A 25,159-nucleotide genomic window follows, 5' to 3' on the forward strand; every position below is an offset into this window, starting at 1 on the left:
TTTGTTTTGCATGTTGTTATTACGATTGCTATGGGTTTAATTATCGATTGTCATTTTTTATTTGTAATTCACTGTTACTATTTGAATTTAAGTGTTGTTATTTGGAGATAGTGAGTGGAGCCGTGGACGTTAGAAAATGGAGAGCCAAGTGGATAAACCGGAATATTTCCGACATATTTTCTGTTTGAATTCAACAGAGGGGTGACAGTGCTGCGCTGAAGGGCCGCGCGGTTTGAGAAGCTATGTCACGGATTGCGTGCTTCTTCCCCCCTGAGGTTCGAGTCCTCCCTCGGGCATGGGTGTGTGCGTTGTTCTTAGAATAAGAGAGTTTAAGTTAGTTTCAGTAGTGTGTAAGTCTAGGGACCGGTGACCTCAGCAGTTTGGCACCTTAGGAATTCACACACAGATTTAAACATCTTGGGGTGACAGCAGCACTGCAACCATAAACATTTGTACCGTGCATGGGGGTAATGCCAGAGACAGAGCTAGGAGGATCGTTTTGGCATTAGTTACTATCCACGTTCAGAAAGACGGTCGGGTTTGAAGAAGATCGTTTCAACGCATTAATCCTCAATGATCCACGTCAGTGTACTCGGGATCTGGCCAATGTGATGAACTGTGACCATTCTACCAATGTGCTACATTTACAGGCAATGAGGAAAGTTCAAAAATCGAATGTGTGGGTACTGCATTCTCTAAGCTACACTACTGGCCATTAAAATTGCTACACCAAGACGAAATGCAGATGATAAACGAAGATTCATTGCACAAATATATAATACTAGAACTGACATGTGATAACATTTTCACGCAATTTGGGTGCACACATCCTGAGAAATCAGTACCCAGATCAACCACCTCTGGCCGTAATAACGGCCTTGACACGCCTGGGCATTTAGTCAAACAGAGCTTGCTTGGCGTGTACAGGTACAGCTGCCCATGCAGCTTCAACACGATACCATAGGTCATCAAGAGTAGTGACCGGCGTATTGTGACGACCCAGTTGCTCGGCCACTGTTGACCAGACGTCTTCAATTGGTGAGAGATCTGGAGAATGTGCTGACCAGGGCAGCAGTCGAACATTTCCTGTATCCAGAATGGCCTGTACAGGACCTACAACATGCGGTCGTGCATTATCCTGCTGAAATGTAGGGTTTCGCAGGGATCGAATGAAGGGTAGAGCCACGAGTCGTAACACATTGTAACCTCTCCACAGAAAAATGTTAAATAATAAATGAAAATGGAGCCAAATGTAACCTCCGCACAAAAATTGTTAAATAAAAATGAGCGAAGTGTAGCCTGCCCAAAGAATAATAATTGAAAAATGTGAGCCAAGCGTAGCCTCCCCACAAAATTAATGATTAAATGAATTTTTCTTAATATTGTAACCTCTGTACAAAATTGGCTCCGATTTATAGTCCGTACGCAGAAATGCATTCACATTTAATGTTACCGCAAAATTCTTTTCTCATTTAATGTCAAGTTCGAAATAGAAAAATTCCTAAACACCAAAAATTTTGTAACCTGATGACTTTTATGAGGACAGCGCTGACCTTCGGCCCTGTATTCTGAATAAAAAGAGCAAAAATTCTTACCTCAATAAAACTGCAATTATATCTGCTCTTAATTAGTCATTTTCCGACACAGCTTCGTGCAATGCTGGCGTATATTTTTTTTATTCTTGTATGCAATGATAATGCATTGGAAATTCTTTAAATTGGAATGAAAGCTTTTCTTTAAAAGAGTTGCTTTATATTATAAAAATTATTATTGGGGCATTTTTTTGAACAAATTAAATTACAATTAACACACACTATTAAATATGCGCAATGCTGCTTCTTTACCTTCTACAACAATACTCATCCTCCAGAGTCCTGACCAGAGTCGCGAGCAGAGCACACAGCCGACGCATGCCGACTCCCGCCGACTCACGCAGACTACGCCAGACTCGCGCAGACTACTACTGAGTCGCTACTAAAGCCGACCGACTACTACTGTCGACTCGCGCAGTTAAGCGCAGACTAGCCAAGCAACAACTAACGATAAACTACTCTCTGGTCAGAGATTCTGTCATCGCCGGCAAAGCATACGTCTTACATAACCCTCTACTGGGGGGGGGGGGGGGGCAAAAATTTGGCAGCGATGGTGAGTCAAAAAATGGTTCAAATGGCTCTGAGCACTATGGGACTTAACTACTGTGGTCATCAGGTCCCTAGAACTTAGAACTACTTAAACCTAACTAACCTAAGGACATCACACACATCCACGCCCGAGGCAGGATTCGAACCTGCGACCGTAGCAGTCGCGCGGGATGGTGAGTCAATTGGACTTGCCCTGAGCAACAAATTTTTCTTAATTAACTAAGTTTACAATCACAGAATATTTACATATATATAAGTGCAGAACATGAAATAAAATATAGTGCACACTCACTGAGTACAGAACATATCAAGCAAAGACAAAATGTATACACAATGAGTACAAATCAAATGACAAAGTGCACACGCACTGTAATTCAAAACATATCAGCAGATCACAAAAATGTATACGCAATGAATACAAATCATGTTAAGAAAATGACCAAAGTGCACACGCACTGTAATACAGAACGTATCTGGGAATCACAAAATTTATACGTAATGAGTACAAATGGGTTATTAACAAATGGCATAAAGTGCACACGCACTGTAGTACTGAACATATCAGGAAATCACAAATGTGTAGGCAATGAGTACAAATCATATTACCAAATGACAAAAATGACAAAAGTGCACACGCACTGTAGTTCGGAATCATGTTAACAAAATGACATATAGTGCACACGCACCGTACAACTCTCTAACATTTTTACAACAAATAAACATAATGAGTACAAATGACAAAAGTGCACACACACTGTGGTTCAGAACATATCAGCAAATCACAAAAATGTATATGCAATGAATACAAATCATATTAACAAAATGACGAAAGTGCACACGCACTGTAGTACAGAACATATCTGGGAATCACAAAATGTATACGTACTGAGTAGAAATGGCATAAAGTGCACACGCACTGTAAAACTCTCTAGCATTTTTGCAACAAATAAACATATCAAGGAGTGAAATAAAGTGCACACGCACTGTAGAAGTCTTTATCATTTTACAAGAATTAGGAAAGGAATGGGAAGGATTGCGTCATGGTTGTAGCACTTTAAGTTGTACGCAGTTGCACTGAAAGTCCATATCTTTCAATAGAAGCACAACACCAAGTGAGACAGTCTGTAGTTCTTTTCCTTGAAGTATTAATCAGTGTAGCCAAAACACTGAAATGTAGTAGTAATATTCCATTTTATCATTTTGATAGTACATTAGGTACACCAAACAGTGGGACCATAATAACATCTCCATCGCTCAAGGTGGTGGACAGCATGTCGTGTCAACACCATGTTCTTGTAAAGTACACAAACGTAGAATTAGTGCAAAAACCAAATATAGTGCTCCATGATCATGAGGATAGACAGGACATACGGATATTGCAGTAATTTCAGGTAATTAGGTCACAAGGTGAAGGACATTAAGACATAGTAGTCTTCATTGAGAATTACACTAGTCTAACAACTGATTTGAGTAATTGGTAGCACTCATCGCCCAGTTACTGAACATTTCTGTACCATGTATGTAGTATTACAGAATAATGTTCATAAACTATCTGAATATAGTAATTATTGGCACTCATTGGCCAGATACAAAGCATTAGAAGTAATCATTCAAAACAGGAGCTAATGAATGGCATAGTATTAACATAATTCACTTAATTATAGTAATCATTGGCACCATAGGTCATCTTATTACAGTAATCAGTGGCATTCATTGGCCAGTTACAAAGCATTTTTTATGCATTATTCAGAAGTAATCATTCAAAACAAGAGTTAATTATTGGCATAGCATTTATACATAATTAATCTAATTATAGTAATCATTGGCATCATAGGTCATCTTATTACAGTAATCAGTGGCATTCATTGGCCAGCTACAAAGCATTTTTTTATGCATTATTCAGAAGTAATTATTCAAAACAGGAGCTAATGAATGGCATAGTATTAACATAATTCACTTAATTATAGTAATCATTGGCATCATAGGTCATCTGATTACAGTAATCAGTGGCATTCATTGGCCAGCTACAAAGCATTTTTTATGCATTATTCAGAAGTGATCATTCAAAATGAGTTAATACCTGGCATAGCATTTGTACATAATAAATCTAATTATAGCAATCATTGGCGTCTTATTGGCCAGCTACAAAGCATTTATTTTAAAGCATTATTCAGAAGTGATCATTCAAAAAGTGTTAATTATTGGCATAGCATTAATTCAAAATGAGTTAATTATTGGCATAGCATTTGTACATAATTAATCTAATTATAGTAATCATTGACATCATAGGTCATCTTATTACAATAATCAGTGGCATTCATTGGTCAGTTACAAAGCATTTTGTTTTAATGCATTATTCAGAAGTTATCATTCAAAATGAGTTAAATATTGGCATAGCATTTATAGAGTATAACAAAAATATTATTTACAGAAATTATGCGCATACTATTTATGCATTATTACAAAGCATCATTCAGTATTATTCAGAAGTCATTATTGAAGTGACATACTATTCAGAGCTGATCAGTATTACTCAGAACCCCTTTTTTTTGCTAGCAATGCATTGCGTTAGGATCGATAATTAATTACTAGGGGATAACAATATTTGCTTTTGAGTTATTGCTGCAAATGAAGATGTGTAACGTCATTCATCATGAGTCAGCTGTAGCAAGGTTATGAAACAAGTAGAGTATATGTGATCACATTCATAAATGACATAGGTTTAATGAACAACTGCTTATAGCACATTAATTTCATGAATAATTTCTCCTGCAAAGTATACAAAATGGATTATTAAACTGAAAGAAGAAACGCATATTATGCTGAAAAGTAGTGAGCTTCGAATTAACAGGTAGTGAAATGTGTATAAAATATATATGTTCTTTAGCTGTCCTTTCCAAAACCTTCAGTCATCATACCATGCGATATAAGACATACTGTCAAAACGAACTGCAACAAATACTTAAATAACTACATAGCATCTCTTAACTAACAGTAAATATATAAACTTCATCATTATTTTCATCTGCAAAGAAAAACTTCATTATCCATATCATCATAACTCCATTATTATCATCACCTGTAAAGAAAAACTTCATTATCCATTGTAGCATATTCTTCATCATTATTCATCAACATTCATTATCATCTGCAAAAAAGTCACTTCATTATTCATTATACAACTATTCCTTATTTCTAGCATATTTCATCACTAAAACTAAGATATGTAGTTCTGTCTGACAGCCTGCATCAATCGCCTCGTATTCTGAAAGAAAAAATTAGTTAAGACTGCTGTTCTACGATGTGTATGGTATATTCTTGTTAATTCTGATCCATTTACTCTTCGTGACGATTGCATCTTCTTTCGTTCATTGCGAAGGTGAAATTCCCATTTCTGTTTAATTTATTTCGTTTACACGTTATTTGTTTCTGAAAATGATGAACAAAGATTAATGTCTTGCATTTAATTCATATACCCATTAAATAAAAAACTGGCTTATAGTAACATAATTGAGCATACAGCATAGCATGACAGAAAACGTAATATGTCAAAAACATCGACAGTGTTCAGAAGCAAAAATGTACACAGTGTATAACAATGTAGCAGCAAAAAAAAAAAAAAAAAAAAAAAAAGTAGTCACGATGTTGAGATATCATATGGCAAAAATGTCAAAGTCAACTGGTGTTTGTTATATCTTAAATATTTCATAGTGCATACAAACAAAACAGGAAAACAATCATACATACATGAAAGATGGAAAATATGCACGGTGTGATGTGTAACGACAAGAAAAGCGACCTGCTAACCTTACCTTGCCGGGCACTTGCCAAGAAAAAATACGACAATCATCAGTAAGTGTTCATGCGAATATAATTGCATAAGTGGTCATAAAAAATTAGGAAAAGGCATTACAGTGTGATAAATCATAAAGTATGTTCATTCAATAAAAGGTTTGATATTCGACATGTGGTGGTTCCCTTTGGTTTTTCTGGTTCTCAAAGTTTCGACGTGTACTACATTGGGGTGAGGAATGCTGCGAATCCGATATGGACCTGCGTATAGAAGCTCAAATTTACTGCATCTACTCTTTCTTTTGTTGGATAAATAGTGTGTACGTACTAATATCTTCTGTCCTATGTGAAAGTCACGGCGTGTACAAACCTGTTTTTGCTGTCTTCTCCGGCGCTCTGCGGCACGTTTGATGTTGTTCAGCGCAATGTCAATTATTTCATGCTGTCGTAGTCGACGAGATGTAGGAAAGGTTACTTTAATTTTGTTAGGTGGTTCAGTATAACAGACGGAGATAGCATAGTAGATTCATTTGGTATACAATTAATTACATCTTGGAATGAGAGTATGTGTGTGTCCCAATCAATATGTTTTTTATGGCAGTATATTCTACACAGTTTACCAATTTCTTTCATTAATCGTTCACAAGGGTTCGAAGAAGCATGGTACCTGGATATATAAATCGGAGAAATGTTTCTAGCTCGTAACATACGTGTCCATATAGCAGATCGAAACTGTGGTCCATTGTAGGAAATTACTTTCAACACATGCCCTACATGAAATAGAAAGTGTTTTACAAATGCTTTCGAAACAGTTTTAGCAGTAGCTTTGCGTAACAGAGTGAAGGTAACAAATTTTGAAGTGAGTTCAACAGCGACAGAGATGAAGCAAAAACCTCTCTTAGTTCTGGGAATCGGACCAAAAATGTCTACAGCGGCCATATGTCTCAATTTAACAGGTACAATGGGATGTAATGGAGGAATATGTGAAGTCGTGTCTGATTTAGCTTTCTGGCAGATTTTACATCACGCTAAAACTCGTCGTATACGTTTCTCCATGTTGGTAAAATAACAGTTCTGTCTCAGTATAAGAAAACATTTTCTGGCTCCGTAATGTGCGTAACTTAAATGAGTATACCAGATTAATTTGTTAACAAGTTCGTCAGGAATGCATAATAACCAATTGTTGCTGTCAGGATGAGAGCGGCGAAACAGAATGTCATTGCGTACAGTGTAATGGTTTCTAATGGTAACATTATTCCTATCTTGCCAAAGGTGTTTGATTCCTTTCCACACGTTGTCTTTACTCTGCTCTTGTGCTATGTCTTGTAATGACGACGAAATGAAATTTTCAAATGCAACTTGTTGAATGTACATGACGCTGAAATTTTCTTTGCAGAAGTTGGTTGCGATGTCTTGCTGATTGTTGCTGAGAGAACGGGATAGTGCGTCTGCTACAATATTTTGCGTGCCGGGAATGTGAACAATTGTAAAATTAAATTCCTGCAAATAAAGTTTCCATCTGCTTAATCTGTCGTGTGTAAATTTTGCGGAAAGTAAAAACTGTATCGCTCTATGGTCTGTGTAAACGGTAGTGTGTCTTCCATAAAGAACATGCCTAAATCTGGTAAAAGCCCATACAACACATAATGTTTCAAGTTCTATAACAGAATAATTTCGTTCAGCAGGTGACAGAATGCGACTTGCAAAAGCGATGTTTTTAATTACTGTACAACCATCTTCTTCAATTTCCTGAAAAATATGTACGCCTAAAGCGGTGTTAGAACTGTCGGTGGCAATGGAAAAATTTCTGTTAAGATCTGGGTGCGATAAAAGTGGTGCATTCAACAAAGCTTCTTTCAGGTTCACAAATTCAGAATGTGCTTGCCTATCCCAGGACCAAATAGTGTTTTTACCAGTCAATTGACATAATCTAGGGGTGTCTAAAGCAGAGTAATGAATAAATTTACGAAAAAAGTTAATTAAACCGAAAAAACTGCGTAGTTGTTTCTTTGTCGTAGGAACAGTAATGTCACGTAAAGCTTGAAGTTTTTCCGGATCAGGCGTAATCCCCTCTGCTGAAATTACATGTCCAAGAAATTTTATAGAAGTTTTACCAAAGTGCGATTTACTGAGATTAACTGTGAGTCCTTGTGCACGAAAAGTTTGCAGCAGTCGTTCAAGAATCAGATTGTGTTCAGACCAGTTAGCTTCTGCAATAAGAACGTCGTCTATGTACGTTGTGATTCTGTCTTTAAGTTCTGTCGGAAGTATTGTATTCAAACCACGAATAAAAGCTGCTGAAGAAATAGTTAAACCGAATGGTAATTTACAAAATTGATAACAGTCACCAAAACAGAGAAATGCTGTGTACTTTCTGCAGTTCGGATGGAGCTGAATTTGCCAAAATCCCGATTTCAAATCTAATGTGGAATAAATAGCAGTACCATGAAATTTCTGTAGAAGTTCTTCTAGTGTCTGTGGGCGATCTGTTTCAATAATAATAATGTCATTGATGTGACGCGAATCAAGTACAAGGCGAAGTAAGCCATCCTTTATCTTAACAATATGGAGCGGGTTTATGTACGGACTAACTGCCGGTTCAATAATTCCTTGATCAAGCATAGCTTGCAATTCTTTCTTAGCTTGTTCTCTATGAATATACGGAATGGGATAATGCTTGGCTTTAAATGTGTCGTGCTGTTTAACTTGAAATTCATACATACAACCGGACATAGTACCAGGAACGTTGTCAAAAACCGGAGCTCGCTGTAAACGAATTTTGTGTAGTTGCGTGCGTTCGTCGTCTGTATTTGCGCTGCTCTGTTTAACTTTATCAGAAATTATCTGTATAACGTCATAGTCGGCTTCGTCTGGAGTATTATGGTTGTGTACGTACGTACCTGTGAACAATGTCGAATTACAGTCTATGTTACATGATACGGAAATGACCTCTGTACGATTAATTGTTTGTTCTTCTGCAGATAAAGAGTGCTGAAATTCTAAAGCTAGTTGTACATTTTCATCCTTCAACATTAAATAGGAATTTTGAAAGTCAATAATGGCATCGTGTTGTACCAGAAAATTCGTACCTAAAATAATGTCTGTCGTCAATAACGGAATAATCCAAAAATTTGAATGATATGTATGACCTGCAATACAAAATGATAAATGTGTCCGTAATTTTACATATACTCCTTTACTAGATACTGCTCCTTTTACTTTCGTTTTGCCTAATGGTAACGTAGGATAGGTATTCTCTTTGTTACACTCGTTGAAAGTTTCTTCATTTATAACAGACATAGGTGATCCAGAATCGAATACCGCTGAAAATTTCGATGATCCAATTTTAACTTCGATGACAGGGTGTGAAATGGTTTTTTGAACAACTGGTCTTTCCTGCAAAAGAGTGTCTCGGATGTCGTCAAAAGTTATAACATTTTCGTGAACAAGATTCTGTGTATCTGAAGTATTGCTTACGTTGCTGGAAGATGCAACCTGTACTGTATCTAGTCAAATTCTATCTGACGTGTTATTATTTTCGGGAGGATGCTGTGGCATTTCGACTATCTGTACTGTTCTGTTATATCTTCCAGACGTATTACGTTCTGGATGATACCTACTGTCTGGTTCATTCATGAGAATATGTTGTTGCTGATCTTCTTGCTGCTGATAAGATCGACTGTTATTAAATGTACGCTGAAAATTGTGCTCATTACTTTTACGTCTGTCATGATAGTCATTTCTATACGGTGCATTGCGATAGGAATTGAAATAGTGTGTTTTCTGTACGCACTGGTTTCCTTGTTGTTGTGCATTACTATTTGTTGGGGCCGACGCTATACGCGTACGCGGCGAAACATTAAAGCTGGGCTGCACTTGTGCTTTACATTGTTGGTTACGTATGCCAACCGGTTGGTTTTGTTGCTGTTGCGGAGAAAAACCTCTATTGTTACCAAAATGTGGTTCCTGTTGCTGATAATTTTGACGATACTGATAATTAAAATTTTGCCTGTTATTAAAGTTCTGGTGGTTGTCGTTCCTGAAGCGTCTATTACCTTTGCTATCGAAATTGCGTGGCTGATCGTAATTGCTATATGCTTGTTGACCTTGGTTATTATATGAAAAAATTTTGTTTATAAAGGAATAATCCGATTGCTGCACTTCCAAAAGCTGTAACAGATCTCTGAATGCCGAAATATTTTCTTTCTGCTGACCCATTAAAAGTGACACTCTTAATGATCGTGGTAATTTAGAAATACACAATTGAATAAGTGCAGATTCACTGTATGGGTCACTTAAGTACTGGTTTTGTTGGACCATGTGCTCAAAAAATTGCGTGACACTGGGAAAATTTGAGTTCTCATAATTTGGTAAACTAATTAGTTGATCCTTAACTCCGATCAATACGCTGACAGGAAAGCATTCTGAAATTCTTCTACCGAGTAGCATTGCCTCACGATCGGTCTCATACCAGTTGCCGGTTCGCCTTCCAAAAAACTGCAAATAAATTCAAGTTTGTGCGTTACAGGCCAAGTCGGGGGAAAAGCAAAGCTAAATTGTTGTATCCAATCCAAGGGGTGAATCTGTGTTCTGTCATTTTTAAATACTTTAAATTTTCTCATGGATAGAAAATCCTTGTAATCAAAATTATCGTCTCTGTACATCTGAACAGGTTCAGGATTGTATGAGAATCTATTTGCCTGTGACTGTTCGGAATCTAACTCACGTACTCTCTGTAAATTACCCAAACTATACTGACTGTGTGAGTGTGAGAAATGTTCAGAATGTGCCGTATGCTGCGACGTGTTATTAACTGAAACATTTTTCATCTCTGTCACTTCTTGCTGTAAAGTTGACAATTTTCTACGTAATGTATTATTGGACGAATCTATCTCACTGATCGTCTGCTGTAGATTTTGGAATTCAGGTGTTTGATTAAACAAAATCGGTGAAGTATCGTCTGATTTACTATCATTATTACTTTCAATAACGTCAATACGACTGGCCAATTCATCATATTTTTCTGTCAGTATTTTTACCTGATCACCGTTTTTAGTGTCACAAGCATTAATCTGTTTTTGTATTTTACATGTGGTTTCGTTCAATTTTTTAAAGTCAGCTTTGATGACATCGGGATCCTGAATTGGTTCTAATTGTTCGAGTCTGTCGGTCACTGTCTGAAAATCTACTGTGTATGTGTCTGTTTTTGTTTTAAGATCGAAAATTTCATCACGCAATTCGGTGTTCAACTGTTTAATTGTATTAATTTCGACTGATACAGTAGCAATATTGTTGTCTACGTATGTTTTTGCTTTCGTAAACAATTTGCGTTTATCCTCCTGTCTCTGTGCGGTAATTATTTCCATAACTTGTCGCTTTACTTTATTCTGTTCCTGTATAAATTTACGGAAACGCGTTTCACTGTTTTGTAGGTGATGATTAAAACGTTCGTCAATTTGACTGTTCTGTTGGTCGAATTTCGCGTCTACTTTTGCATCCAGTGTGCGCGAAAGTTCTGCTGTCATTAATTTAAACTCGTCGCGTAACTGTGTTGCTTTTTCAGAGCATTGTTTACCGACTGCACTAATTTCGTGTCTAAGTGATTCTGTTGTAGCTGTTTGCATATCCCTTAATTCTTGAGCAACAGATCTAATTTCTTCACTACTTTTCCTAGCACTAGCCTCAATTTCCACACGTAATTGTTCTTTAGTATCATGACATTGCACGGCAACGGCTGTAATCTGTTCACTAAGTTGTTTGAAGTTTTCACTAAGTTGTTTATGATTGTTGTCTTATCTTTCCTTCAACTGTTTGGAATTTTCGTCTCGTTTTTTAATACGTTCATTAATTTGTAGCAACAATGCCATAATTTGATCCAAGCCAAAATTAGCAACTCTATTCTCTGTGCTGTGTGTTGGTGTACCTGCATTTGTCACGTTTTCTGTAACCATTTGGTCATTCTGTAATTTTTGAAAAGGTTTGCCAATCGGATGTGCGCTGTTGGTCACTACACCAGAATTAAATAAATCTGTCGTACTCTGATTACACTGTTCATTCTCGTTAGAAAAATTTGTCTGTTCATTACCTAAATTTTGCAAACCAGGTGTGTCACGCTGTGCAGCGTTCATTGTAACAGAACATGCTGCGTCATCAATTGCAGTTAAATTAACAGAGGACACAATTGAATTTGTTTGTTCCTCATTAGGATCAAAATCATTACTAGTGGTCAGTACGCACTCATTAACTGTAAATGGAGGACTGTCATTAAGACACTGAGTGTCGCAAGTACTATCGGTCAAGTTATTTGAGTCGGCTAATTCACTCATTACACATCGCGATATACTATTAACAGTTTTTTGCGGCATTTTTCACAAATCAAAATTATTCACAAATGAAACAAAGACAATGCAAAATGCAACAGACACAAATACAACAAAGAGCAACAAATTGCCGATGATCTATGAAAGAAAGAGTAACAAATTAGTAAATGCGTAGCGCCAGATACAAGCTACGGTTAACTATATAAGAGCAGATATATGATTACTTCTCAGAAGATTCACAAAGAAATACAATCCTGGCAGGGTCGCCAAGTGTAATCTCTCCACAGAAAAATGTTAAATAATAAATGAAAATGGAGCCAAATGTAACCTCCGCACAAAAATTGTTAAATAAAAATGAGCGAAGTGTAGCCTGCCCAAAGAATAATAATTGAAAAATGTGAGCCAAGCGTAGCCTCCCCACAAAATTAATAATGAAATGAATTTTTCTTAATATTGTAATCTCTGAGCAAAATTGCCTCCGATTTATAGTCTGTACACAGAAATGCATTCACATTTAATGTTACCGCAAAATTCTTTTCTCATTTAATGTCAAGTTCGAAATAGAAAAATTCCTAAACACCAAAAATTTTGTAACCTGATGACTTTTATGAGGACAGCGCTGACCTTCGGCCCTGTATTCTGAATAAAAAGAGCAAAAATTCTTACCTCAATAAAACTGCAATTATATCTGCTCTTAATTAGTCATTTTCCGACACAGCTTCGTGCAATGCTGGCGTATATTTTTTTTATTCTTGTATGCAATGATAATGCATTGGAAATTCTTTAAATTGAAATGAATGCTTTTCTTTAAAAGAGTTGCTTTATATTATAAAAATTATTATTGGGGCATTTTTTTGAACAAATTAAATTACAATTAACACACATTATTAAGTATGCGCAAGGCTGCTTCTTTACCTTCTACAACAATACTCATCCTCCAGAATCCTGACCAGAGTCGCGAGCAGAGCACACAGCCGACGCATGCCGACTTCCGCCGACTCACGCAGACTACGCCAGACTCGCGCAGACTACTACTGAGTCGCTACTAAAGCCGACCGACTACTACTGTCGACTCGCGCAGTTAAGCGCAGACTAGCCAAGCAACAACTAACGATAAACTACTCTCTGGTCAGAGATTCTGTCATGCCTCGCCCATCGCCGGCAAAGCATACGTCTTACAACATGTGAAATGTAAAGTCCACTGTTCAAAGTGCCGTCAACGCGAACAAGAGGTAACCGAGACGTGTAACCAATGGCGCCCCATACAATCACGCCGTGTGATACGCCAGTATGGCGATGACGAATACACGCTTCCAATGTACGTCCACCGCGATGTCGCCAAACACGGATGCGACCGTCATGATGCTGGAAACAGAACCAGGGTTCATTCGAAAAAATAACGTTTTGTCATTCGTGCACCCAGGTTCGTCGTTGAGTACACCGTCGCAGGCGCTCCTGTCTGTGATGCAGCGTCAAGGGTAACCGCAGCCACGGTCTCCGAGCTCATAGTCCATGCTGCTGGAAAAGTCGTCGAACTGTTCGTGCAGATGGTTGTTGTCTTGCAAACGTCCCTACCTGTTGACTCAGGGATCAAACGTGGCTGCACGATCCGTTACAGCCATGCGGATAAGATTCCTGTCATCTCGACTGCTAGTGATACGAGGCCGTTGGGATCCTGCACGACGTTCCTTATTACCCTCCTGAACCCACCGATTCCATATTCTGCTAACAATCATCGGATCTCGACCAACGCGAGCAGCAATGTCGCGGTACGATAAACCGCAATCGCGATAGGCTACAATCCGACCTTTATCATTTCTTCTCCTTACACCAGGCATCATAACAGCGTTTCACCAGGCAACGCCGGTCTACTGCGGTTGGAAACTTTCCTCATGTCAGCACGTTGTAGGTGTCGCCACTGGCGCCAACCTTGTGTGAATGCTCTGAAAAGCTAATCATTTGCATATCACAGCTTCTTCTTCCTATCCGTTAAATTTCGCGTCTGTAGCACGTCATCTTCGTGGTGTAGCAATTTTAATGGCCAGTAGTGTAAAATCACAAAGTTTAGCGGATGGGTTATTGTGCATCTCTGCTTGCTCGTCATCAACTGGCTCGTGAACGACACCGATCATTTCTATCCTGTATCGTAACTGGTGACAGGAAATGGTGTCTTTATGCTAACATAAGGAAAGGACAGCAATGGTTGAGCCCAAACAAAGCAGCAACTTCCCGTATAAAAACCTCCACGCATCCAAAAAAGGTAATGTTATGCATTTGGTGGAAGAGAGACGGTACGGTGTCCTACGGATGGCTTACCCGAGATGTAACCCTCACTGCTAAATTTGTTTTCAACAATTGTGACGTCTTGCAGACGCGGTCCGAGAACAACGACCAGGAGGACTGCGTTGAGTGCTGCTACTCAACGATAACGACCAGCTGCATTTTGCTAGACTGACAAAGAACTCTATACAATAGCTGTTTTAGAGATCATTCAGCACCCGCCTTATTCACCTGATCTTGCGCCCTCAGGTTTCACCTTTTCCTCTCTCTTTCGAACAGCCTTGAAGAAACTTTCTTTCCGGATGAAAACGCGCTCCGCACATGGTTCGACTAGTTCTTCGCCTCAAAAACATGTGATTTCTATAGTCGCGGAATCGAAAAGGTACTCCAGCGTTGGCAGACAGTTGTAAATAGTGAAGAAAATATATTACTGATGACTGTAGTCTCTGTTATGTGTATCTCTTGTGTTTATTAAAGTTATGGAAAAACGCTACGAATTTATGGACCAACTTTTCGTGACATTACACATTATGTTTCTCTCCACCTTCTGTATTCTAGAAACTATGCTAACATTTTTGGTTTAGGGTTGCTTGATTTATTCAACCTGTGCATATATGGGAATTGGTTACGAATTATTACTTCAGTGCCTCAAACTAATGTTTCTGACTTCTGCAATAAGTACAGTGAATAATTTGAACCAGGATTGGGAAAGGCTGAAGATTTTGAGACACACGTTATGTTAAAGGCAATGCGCAACCACGATTTTATCATGCTGGGCTTGTACACCAAGTATATGTGAGCAGGCCGCTCAGAACTGCGACGATCGAAAGACAGTGGGATAATACAACCTACTTCTGCAAGCAAGTGGACATGTAAGTAGGCTGTTTAGGTTGTTATGTTGGTAACGTCACGCAGCGCTCTGAATGAAAATCACTAGCTGTGCTGTGAACAGTATGTGGCTGGTTGGCATTGTTGGAATATTCGCTATTGTAGTGTTGGGCAGTTGCATGTGAACAGCGCGTAGTCTTGCGCATTTGGAGGCAGTGGTGGATGTGGTGAGAGAGATGGGAGAATTTTGAGAGCGGACGACCTGGACGTGTGTCCATCAGAAAGAGTAAATTTGTAAGACTGGATGTCATGAACTGATATATATATATATATATATATATATATATATATATATATATATATATATATATACAGGGTGAGTCACCTAACGTTACCGCTGGATATATTTCGTAAACCACATCAAATACTGACGAATCGATTCCACAGACCGAACGTGAGGAGAGGGGCTAGTGTAATTGATTAATACAAACCTTAAAAAAATGCACGGAAGTATGTGTTTTAACACAAACCTACGTTTTTTTAAATGGAACCCCGTTAGTTTTGTTAGCACATCTGAACATATAAACAAATACGTAATCAGTGCCGTTTGTTGCATTGTAAAATGTTAATTACATCCGGAGATATTGTAACCTAAAGTTGACGCTTGAGTACCACTCCTCCGCTGTTCGATCGTGTGTATCGGAGAGCACCGAATTACGTAGGGATCCAAAGGGAACGGTGATGGACCTTAGGTACAGAAGAGACTGGAACAGCACATTACGTCCACATGCTAACACCTTTTTATTGGTCTTTTTCACTGACGCACATGTACATTACCATGAGGGGTGAGGTACACGTACACACGTGGTTTCCGCTTTCAATCACGGAGTGGAATAGAGTGTGTCCCGACATGTCAGGCAAATAGATGTTCAATGTGGTGGCCATCATTTGCTGCACACAATTGCAATCTCTGGCGTAATGAATGTCGTACACGCCGCAGTACATCTGGTGTAATGTCGCCACAGGCTGCCACAATACGTTGTTTCAAATCCTCTGGGGTTGTAGGCACATCACGGTACACATTCTCCTTTAACGTACCCCACAGAAAGAAGTCCAGAGGTGTAAGATCAGGAAAAAGGGCTGGCCAATTTATGCGTCCTCCACGTCCTATGAAACGCCCGTCGAACGTGCACCTCACCCCTCATGGTAATGTACATGTGCGTCAGTGAAAAAGACCAATAAAAAGGTGTTAGCATGTGGACGTAATGTGCTGTTCCAGTCTCTTCTGTACCTAAGGTCCATCATCGTTCCCTTTGGATCCCTACGTAATTCGGTGCTCTCCTATACACATGATCGGACAGCGGAGGAGTGGTACTCGAGCGTCAACTTTAGGCTACAATATCTCCGGATGTAATTAACATTTTATAATGCAACAAACGGCACTGATTACGTATTTGTTTATATGTTCAGATGTGCTAACAAAACTAACGGGGTTCCATTTAAAAAAACGTAGGTTTGTGTTAAAAAACATACTTCCGTGCATTCTTGTATGGTTTGTATTAAACAATTACACTAGCCCTTCTCCTCATGTTCGGTCTGTGGAATCGATTCGCCAGTATTTCATGTGGTTTACGAAATATATCCAGCGGTAATGTTAGGTGACTCACCCTATATATATATATATATATATATATATATATATATATATATATATATATATATATATATATATATATAATGATTTTTGGCCACTATTAAGGTAAATACATTGTTTGTTCTCTATCAAAATCTTGCATTTGCTAACTATGCCTATCAGTAGTTTGTGTCTTCAGTAGTTAGAATCCTTTATTTAGCTGGCAGTATTGGCGCTCGCTGTATTGCAGTAGTTCGAGTAACGAAGATTTTTGTGAGGTAAGTGATTCATGAAACGTATAGCTTAATGTTAGCCAGGGCCATTCTTTTGTAGGGCTTATTGAAAGTCAGTTTAGTGTTGATCAGAATAAGTAAAGAGAGAAATTTCTGAGTACGTTCAGTTCTACACAGCTGTTTGAAAAGCAAATAACGTAAGAGGCTTACCAGAAGAGTCGTTCACAATTTTTTTAAGGGAAGGTTTCAGACATTCCGCCTGGTGACACTTAAAAAGCCATCAGGAGATTTACCTCTGTGTCCTGATTTCAGAATCATGATAAGCGTACAAATTGCCATGGATTCATTTCCTCCCCCATAACTGAACAGGTTGGGACACGACAGGTTCTGTTCCATGACTGGTTTACGTGAGGCATACTTACAATTACCTTCAGACGAGCAGTCCAAGCAACATTTTGTGATCAATACTCTCCCGCGATTGTTCAAGTTTCAAATACTACAATCTGGAAGCTTTTCAGCTCCCGCTATTTTTCAGTGTTTCTTAGAACAATTAACAGTCCCTTTATGTACAAACGATCTAGATGATATTGTTATTGCAGGTCGTATGCCTGCTGAAAATTTGGCAAACTTAAGAGCCTTTTTTTTTAACATGCTCGCTGTCGCTGGCTCACAGCTTAACTAGGAAAAGTGCTCCTTCTTCCACACAGAACTTGATTAGGGTGTGCTGTAAATGCGTTATTGTCTGTTATTAATAATTTGCTGGCGCCCCGTAACATCAAGGAGTTAGAGGCCATCATGGAAAGACGGACATAATACGTTAAGTCCATTGCAAACAATGCCGAAATTGCTGCTTCACTGTATGCTAGCGTACCCCTTCTTCAGCACACCGGTCGGCATTAAGAAACATTGTATAGCAGGCGCTGAACAAGGCGCGTCCGTGACAAGAAAAGACCAAGACACGCCCCCAGGCTACGCTCCAACAACGCCCCCTGGACGACCGAGCTGTCTCAGTCGCTCAGTCCTTTAACCTCAGTACGTCGCATCGAGACTCAGTTTGCATTGCACTTGAATACGTCGCACTGTAGTCTTCCACAGTGATGGTCGTCGTCTCGCACCTTACATAGCCTTGAGGGAACGTTAATCATTGTATATACGAGGGTTGGAACTTTAAAAGTGGCAAATATTTCTTTACAGCTCGTACAAAATAGATACGTGTTTCAAAGTTTTATTGACCTTCAAAGTAGTCACCAGCATTGTCTACAACCCGTTGCCAGCGATGTGGAAGTCGTAGGATACTCTTAGCAATGCCAGTTGTGCTGAAAGTCCGAGCGGAGCAGTCTATTGCCCGACGAATTTGTAGCAGTTCTGAAGCGAATGCCGTGAAGCGTTTCCTTCAATTTAGATATCGAGCTGAACTCACGAGGGCTTAAGTCAGGGGAGTGCAGTAGGTGGTATAGCACTTAGCAGCCCCATCAGTCAAACAAATCAAAAAATGTTCAAATGTGTGTAAAATCTTATGGGACTTAACTGCTAAGGTCATCAGTCCCTAAGCTTACACACTACTTAACCTAAATTTTCCTAAGGACAACCACACATACCCATGCCCGAGGGAGGACTCGAACCTCCTCAGGGACCAGCCGCACAGTCCCCGACTGCAGCGCCTCAGCCCGCTCGGCTAATCCCGCGCGGCTCAAACAAATCAGTAACAGCTTGCACCGTGCGTGTTTGAGCATTGTCATGAAAAATGATGGCCAGGTCCTGCAGAAAGTGTCGTCACTTCTGTCTCTATGCTGTTCATTTTGGAACACAACCTATGACCAGCTTAGAGACAGAAGTGAGGACACTTTCTGCAGGACCTGGCCATCATTTTTCATGACAATGCTCAAACACGTACGGTGTAAGCTGTTAGTGATTTCTCTGACTGATGGAGCTGTTAAGTACTGTATCACCTACTGCGTTCCCCTGACTTAAGCCCTCGTTAGTTCAACTCGATTTTTAAACTGAAGGAAACACTTCACGGCATTCGCTTCAGAACTGCTACAAATTCGTCGGGCAATAGACCGCGCCGCTCGGACTGTCAATACAACTGCCACTGCTACGAGTGTCCTACGACTTCCACATCGCTAGCAACGGGTTATACACAGTGCTGGTGACTACTTTGAAGGTCAGTACAACTTTGAAACACGTATCTATTTTGTAGGAGCTGTAAATAAATAGTTGCCTTTATAAAAGTTCCAACCCTTCCAACCCGGTAAATGAGGTATGAACATAGACAAGATTCAAGAATTAGTGCATGTTATTTGATAGCTGTTAACCACAAAACTTCAGACTGAGCATCATTGAAGTTAAGTACTCAACTGATTCTTGCAATAAAGTGTATTTTAAGTACGTGTGCATTTTGTGTTGTAGTGAGAGGAAACCTGCCGCCCAACTACCATCATCCTCTCCTCATCCAGCCAGGAACCACAAAACATTACAGGAGGGCACAGCCACAACACACAGAACCGTATGCACCAGAAGGGTGTTTCCTCTGTGAGATAACAACAATGTCAGGACAAAATTTTAACAGTTAAATAAAGGACGCATTGTTAAGTTGTCGTAGTCTCGTTCATTTTGATCGAACTGAGACTGTTGTGTTAGCTTTCGATGCATATTTTTAAGGGGTTGCAGTTGTGCTCTTCCATAGAGCATTTGCCTTGAAAACTCAACAAAGTGCTCTACAATTATGGTCAACTTGACAAACAGGTGCTCGCCATTATGGCATGTTCGAAAATTCCCGTTACAAACTTCTGGGACGTGTAGAGGGGAGTGAGTACATAACATTTTGAATAGGAACCCATGTCTAGAAATGTCTCAGTTCTACGACAGTTTCAGTTCGGAAGTGTAACGCCTCCACGTCTGTTGAAAGAAAGAGAAAAGTTTTGTCCTGCTGTGCAGCAGGGTAGACAGGATGACGTGTACATGTCGCCACATAGAGCCGCTGTCGTAATGCGGGGGAGGAGGAGGATATTAGTGTTTAACGTCCCGTCGACAACGAGGTCATTAGAGACGGAGCGCAAGCTCGGGTGAGGGAAGGATGGGGAAGGAAATCGGCCGTGCCCTTTCAAAGGAACCATCCCGGCATTTGCCTGAAGCGATTTTGGGAAATCACGGAAAACCTAAATCAGGATGGCCGGAGACGGGATTGAACCGTCGTCCTCCCGAATGCGAGTCCAGTGTGCTAACCACTGCGCCACCTCGCTCGGTTAACTGTCGTAATGCGTCAGCACTGTTATGTGTGTATAGTACGCTCGGTTCTTTCTTGTTCTGGAATAATGTAAACACGTAATGTTAATACACTCCTGGAAATTGAAATAAGAACACCGTGAATTCATTGTCCCAGGAAGGGGAAACTTTATTGACACATTCCTGGGGTCAGATACATCACATGATCACACTGACAGAACCACAGGCACATAGACACAGGCAACAGAGCATGCACAATGTCGGCACTAGTACAGTGTACTAGTACAGTGTGCAGCAATGCAGGCTGCTATTCTCCCATGGAGACGATCGTAGAGATGCTGGATGTAGTCCTGTGGAACGGCTTGCCATGCCATTTCCACCTGGCGCCTCAGTTGGACCAGCGTTCGTGCTGGACGTGCGGACCGCGTGAGACGACGCTTCATCCAGTCCCAAACATGCTCAATGGGGGACAGATCCGGAGATCTTGCTGGCCAGGGTAGTTGACTTACACCTTCTAGAGCACGTTGGGTGGCACGGGATACATGCGGACGTGCATTGTCCTGTTGGAACAGCAAGTTCCCTTGCCGGTCTAGGAATGGTAGAACGATGGGTTCGATGACGGTTTGGATGTACCGTGCACTATTCAGTGTCCCCTCGACGATCACCAGTGGTGTACGGCCAGTGTAGGAGATCGCTCCCCACACCATGATGCCGGGTGTTGGCCCTGTGTGCCTCGGTCGTATGCAGTCCTGATTGTGGCGCTCACCTGCACGGCGCCAAACACGCATACGACCATCATTGGCACCAAGGCAGAAGCGACTCTCATCGCTGAAGACGACACGTCTCCATTCGTCCCTCCATTCACGCCTGTCGCGACACCACTGGAGGCGGGCTGCACGATGTTGGGGCGTGAGCGGAAGACGGCCTAACGGTGTGCGGGACCGTAGCCCAGCTTCCTGGAGACGGTTGCGAATGGTCCTCGCCGATACCCCAGGAGCAACAGTGTCCCTAATTTGCTGGGAAGTGGCGGTGCGGTCCCCTACGGCACTGCGTAGGATCCTACGGTCTTGGCGTGCATCCGTGCGTCGCTGCGGTCCGGTCCCAGGTCGACGGGCACGTGCACCTTCCGCCGACCACTGGCGACAACATCGATGTACTGTGGAGACCTCACGCTCCACGTGTTGAGCAATTCGGCGGTACGTCCACCCGGCCTCCCGCATGCCCACTATACGCCCTCGCTCAAAGTCCGTCAACTGCACATACGGTTCACGTCCACGCTGTCGCGGCATGCTACCAGTGTTAAAGACTGCGATGGAGCTCCGTATGCCACGGCAAACTGGCTGACACTGACGGCGGCGGTGCACAAATGCTGCGCAGCTAGCGCCATTCGACGGCCAACACCGCGGTTCCTGGTGTGTCCGCTGTGCCGTGCGTGTGATCATTGCTTGTACAGCCCTCTCGCAGTGTCCGGAGCAAGTATGGTGGGTCTGACACACCGGTGTCAATGTGTTCTTTTTTCCATTTCCAGGAGTGTACAAACAAAGGTGCGTAAGTGGTAAACAGATATTTAGTTATGTTTCCTTTCGAATTATTACCTAATACGTGCAATGCGTCACGCCTAATTCAATTGCTCAAAGCAGAACTGGATGAGTTAAACATCTGAACTGAGACAGGCGTAAAACGGAAACAGTACGTCACCGCACATGGTTTCATATTTAAAATTTTACACTACTGGCCATTAAAATTGATACACCAAGTAGAAATGCAGATATAAACGAGTATTCATTGGACAAATATATTATACCTGAACTGACATGTGATTACATTTTCACGCTATTTGAGTCCGTAGATCCTGGGAAATCAGTACCCAGAACAACCATCTCTGGCCGTAATAACGGCCTTGATACGCCAGGGCATTGAGCCAAACAGAGCTTGGATGGCGTGCACAGGTACAGCTGCCCATGCAGCTTCAACACGATACCACAGTTCATCAAGAGTAGTGACTGGCGTATTGTGACGAGCCAGTTGCTCGGCCGCCATTGAGCAGACGTTGTCAATTGGTGACAGATCTGGAGAATGTGCTGGCCAGGGCAGCAGTCGAACATTTTCTGCATCCAGAAAGGCCCGTACAGGACCTGCAACATGCGGTCGTGCATTATCCTGCTGAAATTTAGGGTTTTGCAGGGATGGAATGAAGGTTAGAGCCACGGGCCGTAACACATGTGAAATGTAACTTCCACTGTTCAAAGTGCCGCCAATGTGAACGAGAGGTGACCGAGACGTGTAACCAATGGCACCCCATACCATCACGCCGGGTGATACGCCAGTATGGCGATGACGAATACACGCTTCCAATGTGCGTCCACCGCGATGTTGCCAAACACGGATGCGACCATCATGATGCTGTAAACAGAACCTGGATTCATCCGAAAAAATGACGTTTTGCCATTCGTGCACCCAGCAGCCCATGCTGCTGCAAACGTCGTCGAACTGTTCGTGCCGATGGTTGTTGTCTTGCAAACGTCCCCATCTGTTGCTTCAAGTATCGAGACGTGGCTGCACGATCCGTTACAGCCTTGCGGATAAGATGCCTGTCATCTCGACTGCTAGTGATACGAGGCCGTGGGGATCCAGCACGGCGTTCCGTATTACCCTCCTGAACCCACCGATTCCATATTCTGCTAACAGTCATTGGATCTCGACCAACGCGAGCAGCAATGTCGCGATACGATAAACCGCAATCGGGATAGGCTACAAACCGACCTTTATCAAAGTCGGAAACGTGATGGTACGCATTTCTCCTCCTTACACGTGGCATCACAACAACGTTTTACCAGGCAACGCCGGTCAACTGCTGTGTGTGTAAGAGAAATCGGTTGAAAACTTTCCTCAAGTCAGCACGTTGTAGATGTCGCCACCGGCGCCAACGTTGTGTGAATGCTCTGAAAAGCTAATCATTTGCATATCACAGCAGCTTCTTCCTGTCGGTTAAATTTGGCGTCTGTAGCACGTCATCTTCGTAGTGTAGTAATTTTAATGGCCAGTAGTGTATGTACTCATTTCCCTCTACAAGTCCTAGAAGTTTTTAACGGGAATTTCCGAACACCCTGTATATGGTGTTACCAAGTTCCACCAATATCTTTACGGTCAGACATTCTATTTGATTACAGACCACTGGAATTGCTTTCTTTAATCCTTCCAAGCCTGTCCCGCGATGGACAGCTAAAAAATTACAACATTGGACTCTGTTATTGTCTATCTATCGATGCAATTTGTTGTACAGGCCCAGCGTACACCATTCGAAAGCTGACATGTTGACTCTGTTACCAGTTGATACTGAAACAGTGTTTGATTTGTCAGAGAATCATGTCACCAAATTTTCCTCTCGATTTTCGATGTATTGCTGGAGCAATTGCCTCCGACGAAGCTTTTCGGGTAGTTTTGCAATACATGCAACGTGGGTGCGCACATAACCTGAAAGAAATTGCTCATCCAATGGCGCATCTCTGCTTTTTATATCGTCACACGCTGTCCATGTGGTCAGCGGTGCTGCTGTTCCATATGGAGAATATCGATGCATCGGTTGTGATTTCTCACTCTCGTTTTTATTACACCAAGGCCTCTGGGTCGTAGTTCACACAAAGCAACTCGTTCGGTGTCGTTGTACATGGCAGGGCATAAACGCCCTTTTGTTGCAGTGTTGTGTGGAGCATCAGTCCGCTCCACTAGAATGCTTGCTTTTTTCCAGTGACCGAGTCCGTTGCGACTGTGGCGACACGCACACATTGATTTCGCAGGACCACTCTGGAACACGCAATGGTTGTTGGTGGCTGAGGCATACAACACATTTACTTTTGAAGCCCTCATGAAATCCACATCTATCATCAGTCTGCAACAATTATTCCTCCTTGTGAATTCGTTAAAACAGCCTCATTTACTCGCATTGGCTGTCAACTGCAATATGAATGCATCCCAAGCAGTCTACAGTTGCCGAACGTAGTTTTCGAGCAGCTCACCAAAGTAGGATTTACTTTTCTCTCTGTTTTTTGGGTCGATGGCCGTCCGAGGTCATTGTCTTGGACAATGGACGACAATTACGTCAGCCGATTTTCAGTGCTGTTGCACTGCCAACAGTAAACACCACGTAACTATTGGTCGTTTTCACTCTCAGTTTAACAAAATGTTCGAATGTGTGTGTAATCTTATGGGACTTAACTGCTAAGGTCATCAGTCCCTAAGCTTACACACTACTTAACCTAAATCATCCTAAGGACAAACACACACACCCATGCCCGAGGGAGGACTCGAACCTCCGCCGGGACTAGCCGCACAGTCCATGACTGCAACGCTTGAGACCGCTCGGCTAGCCCGCGCGGCTCAGTTTAACGGCGAAACTGAACGGTTCATTCTAATGTTCAAAAGTTCCTTCCACAAATCGGAGCGAGCTTTAAAGAATTGTCTTTCCTCTTACTGATTCTTGCAAGTGATGGCAAGTCACCGGCAGAATTATTACACATTCCTCGTCACTGTACTTTGTTGCATCTGCGAGCGCTGCAGAAACTGTTCGTTCCGCTGGCTCTGCCAAATTTTCGGCTGCAGGGCGAAGTTTTCCACAATGTTTTTGGCAAGAAACAGTGTTGGGAGCACAGAGTCATTCTGTTAGATGGCCAATTTTCTCTGAAAATATCATCCAACTTATTTCAGAAT

The sequence above is a fragment of the Schistocerca americana genome, chromosome 7 (genome assembly GCF_021461395.2).
Source record: "Schistocerca americana isolate TAMUIC-IGC-003095 chromosome 7, iqSchAmer2.1, whole genome shotgun sequence".
Lineage (NCBI taxonomy): Eukaryota > Metazoa > Arthropoda > Insecta > Orthoptera > Acrididae > Schistocerca > Schistocerca americana.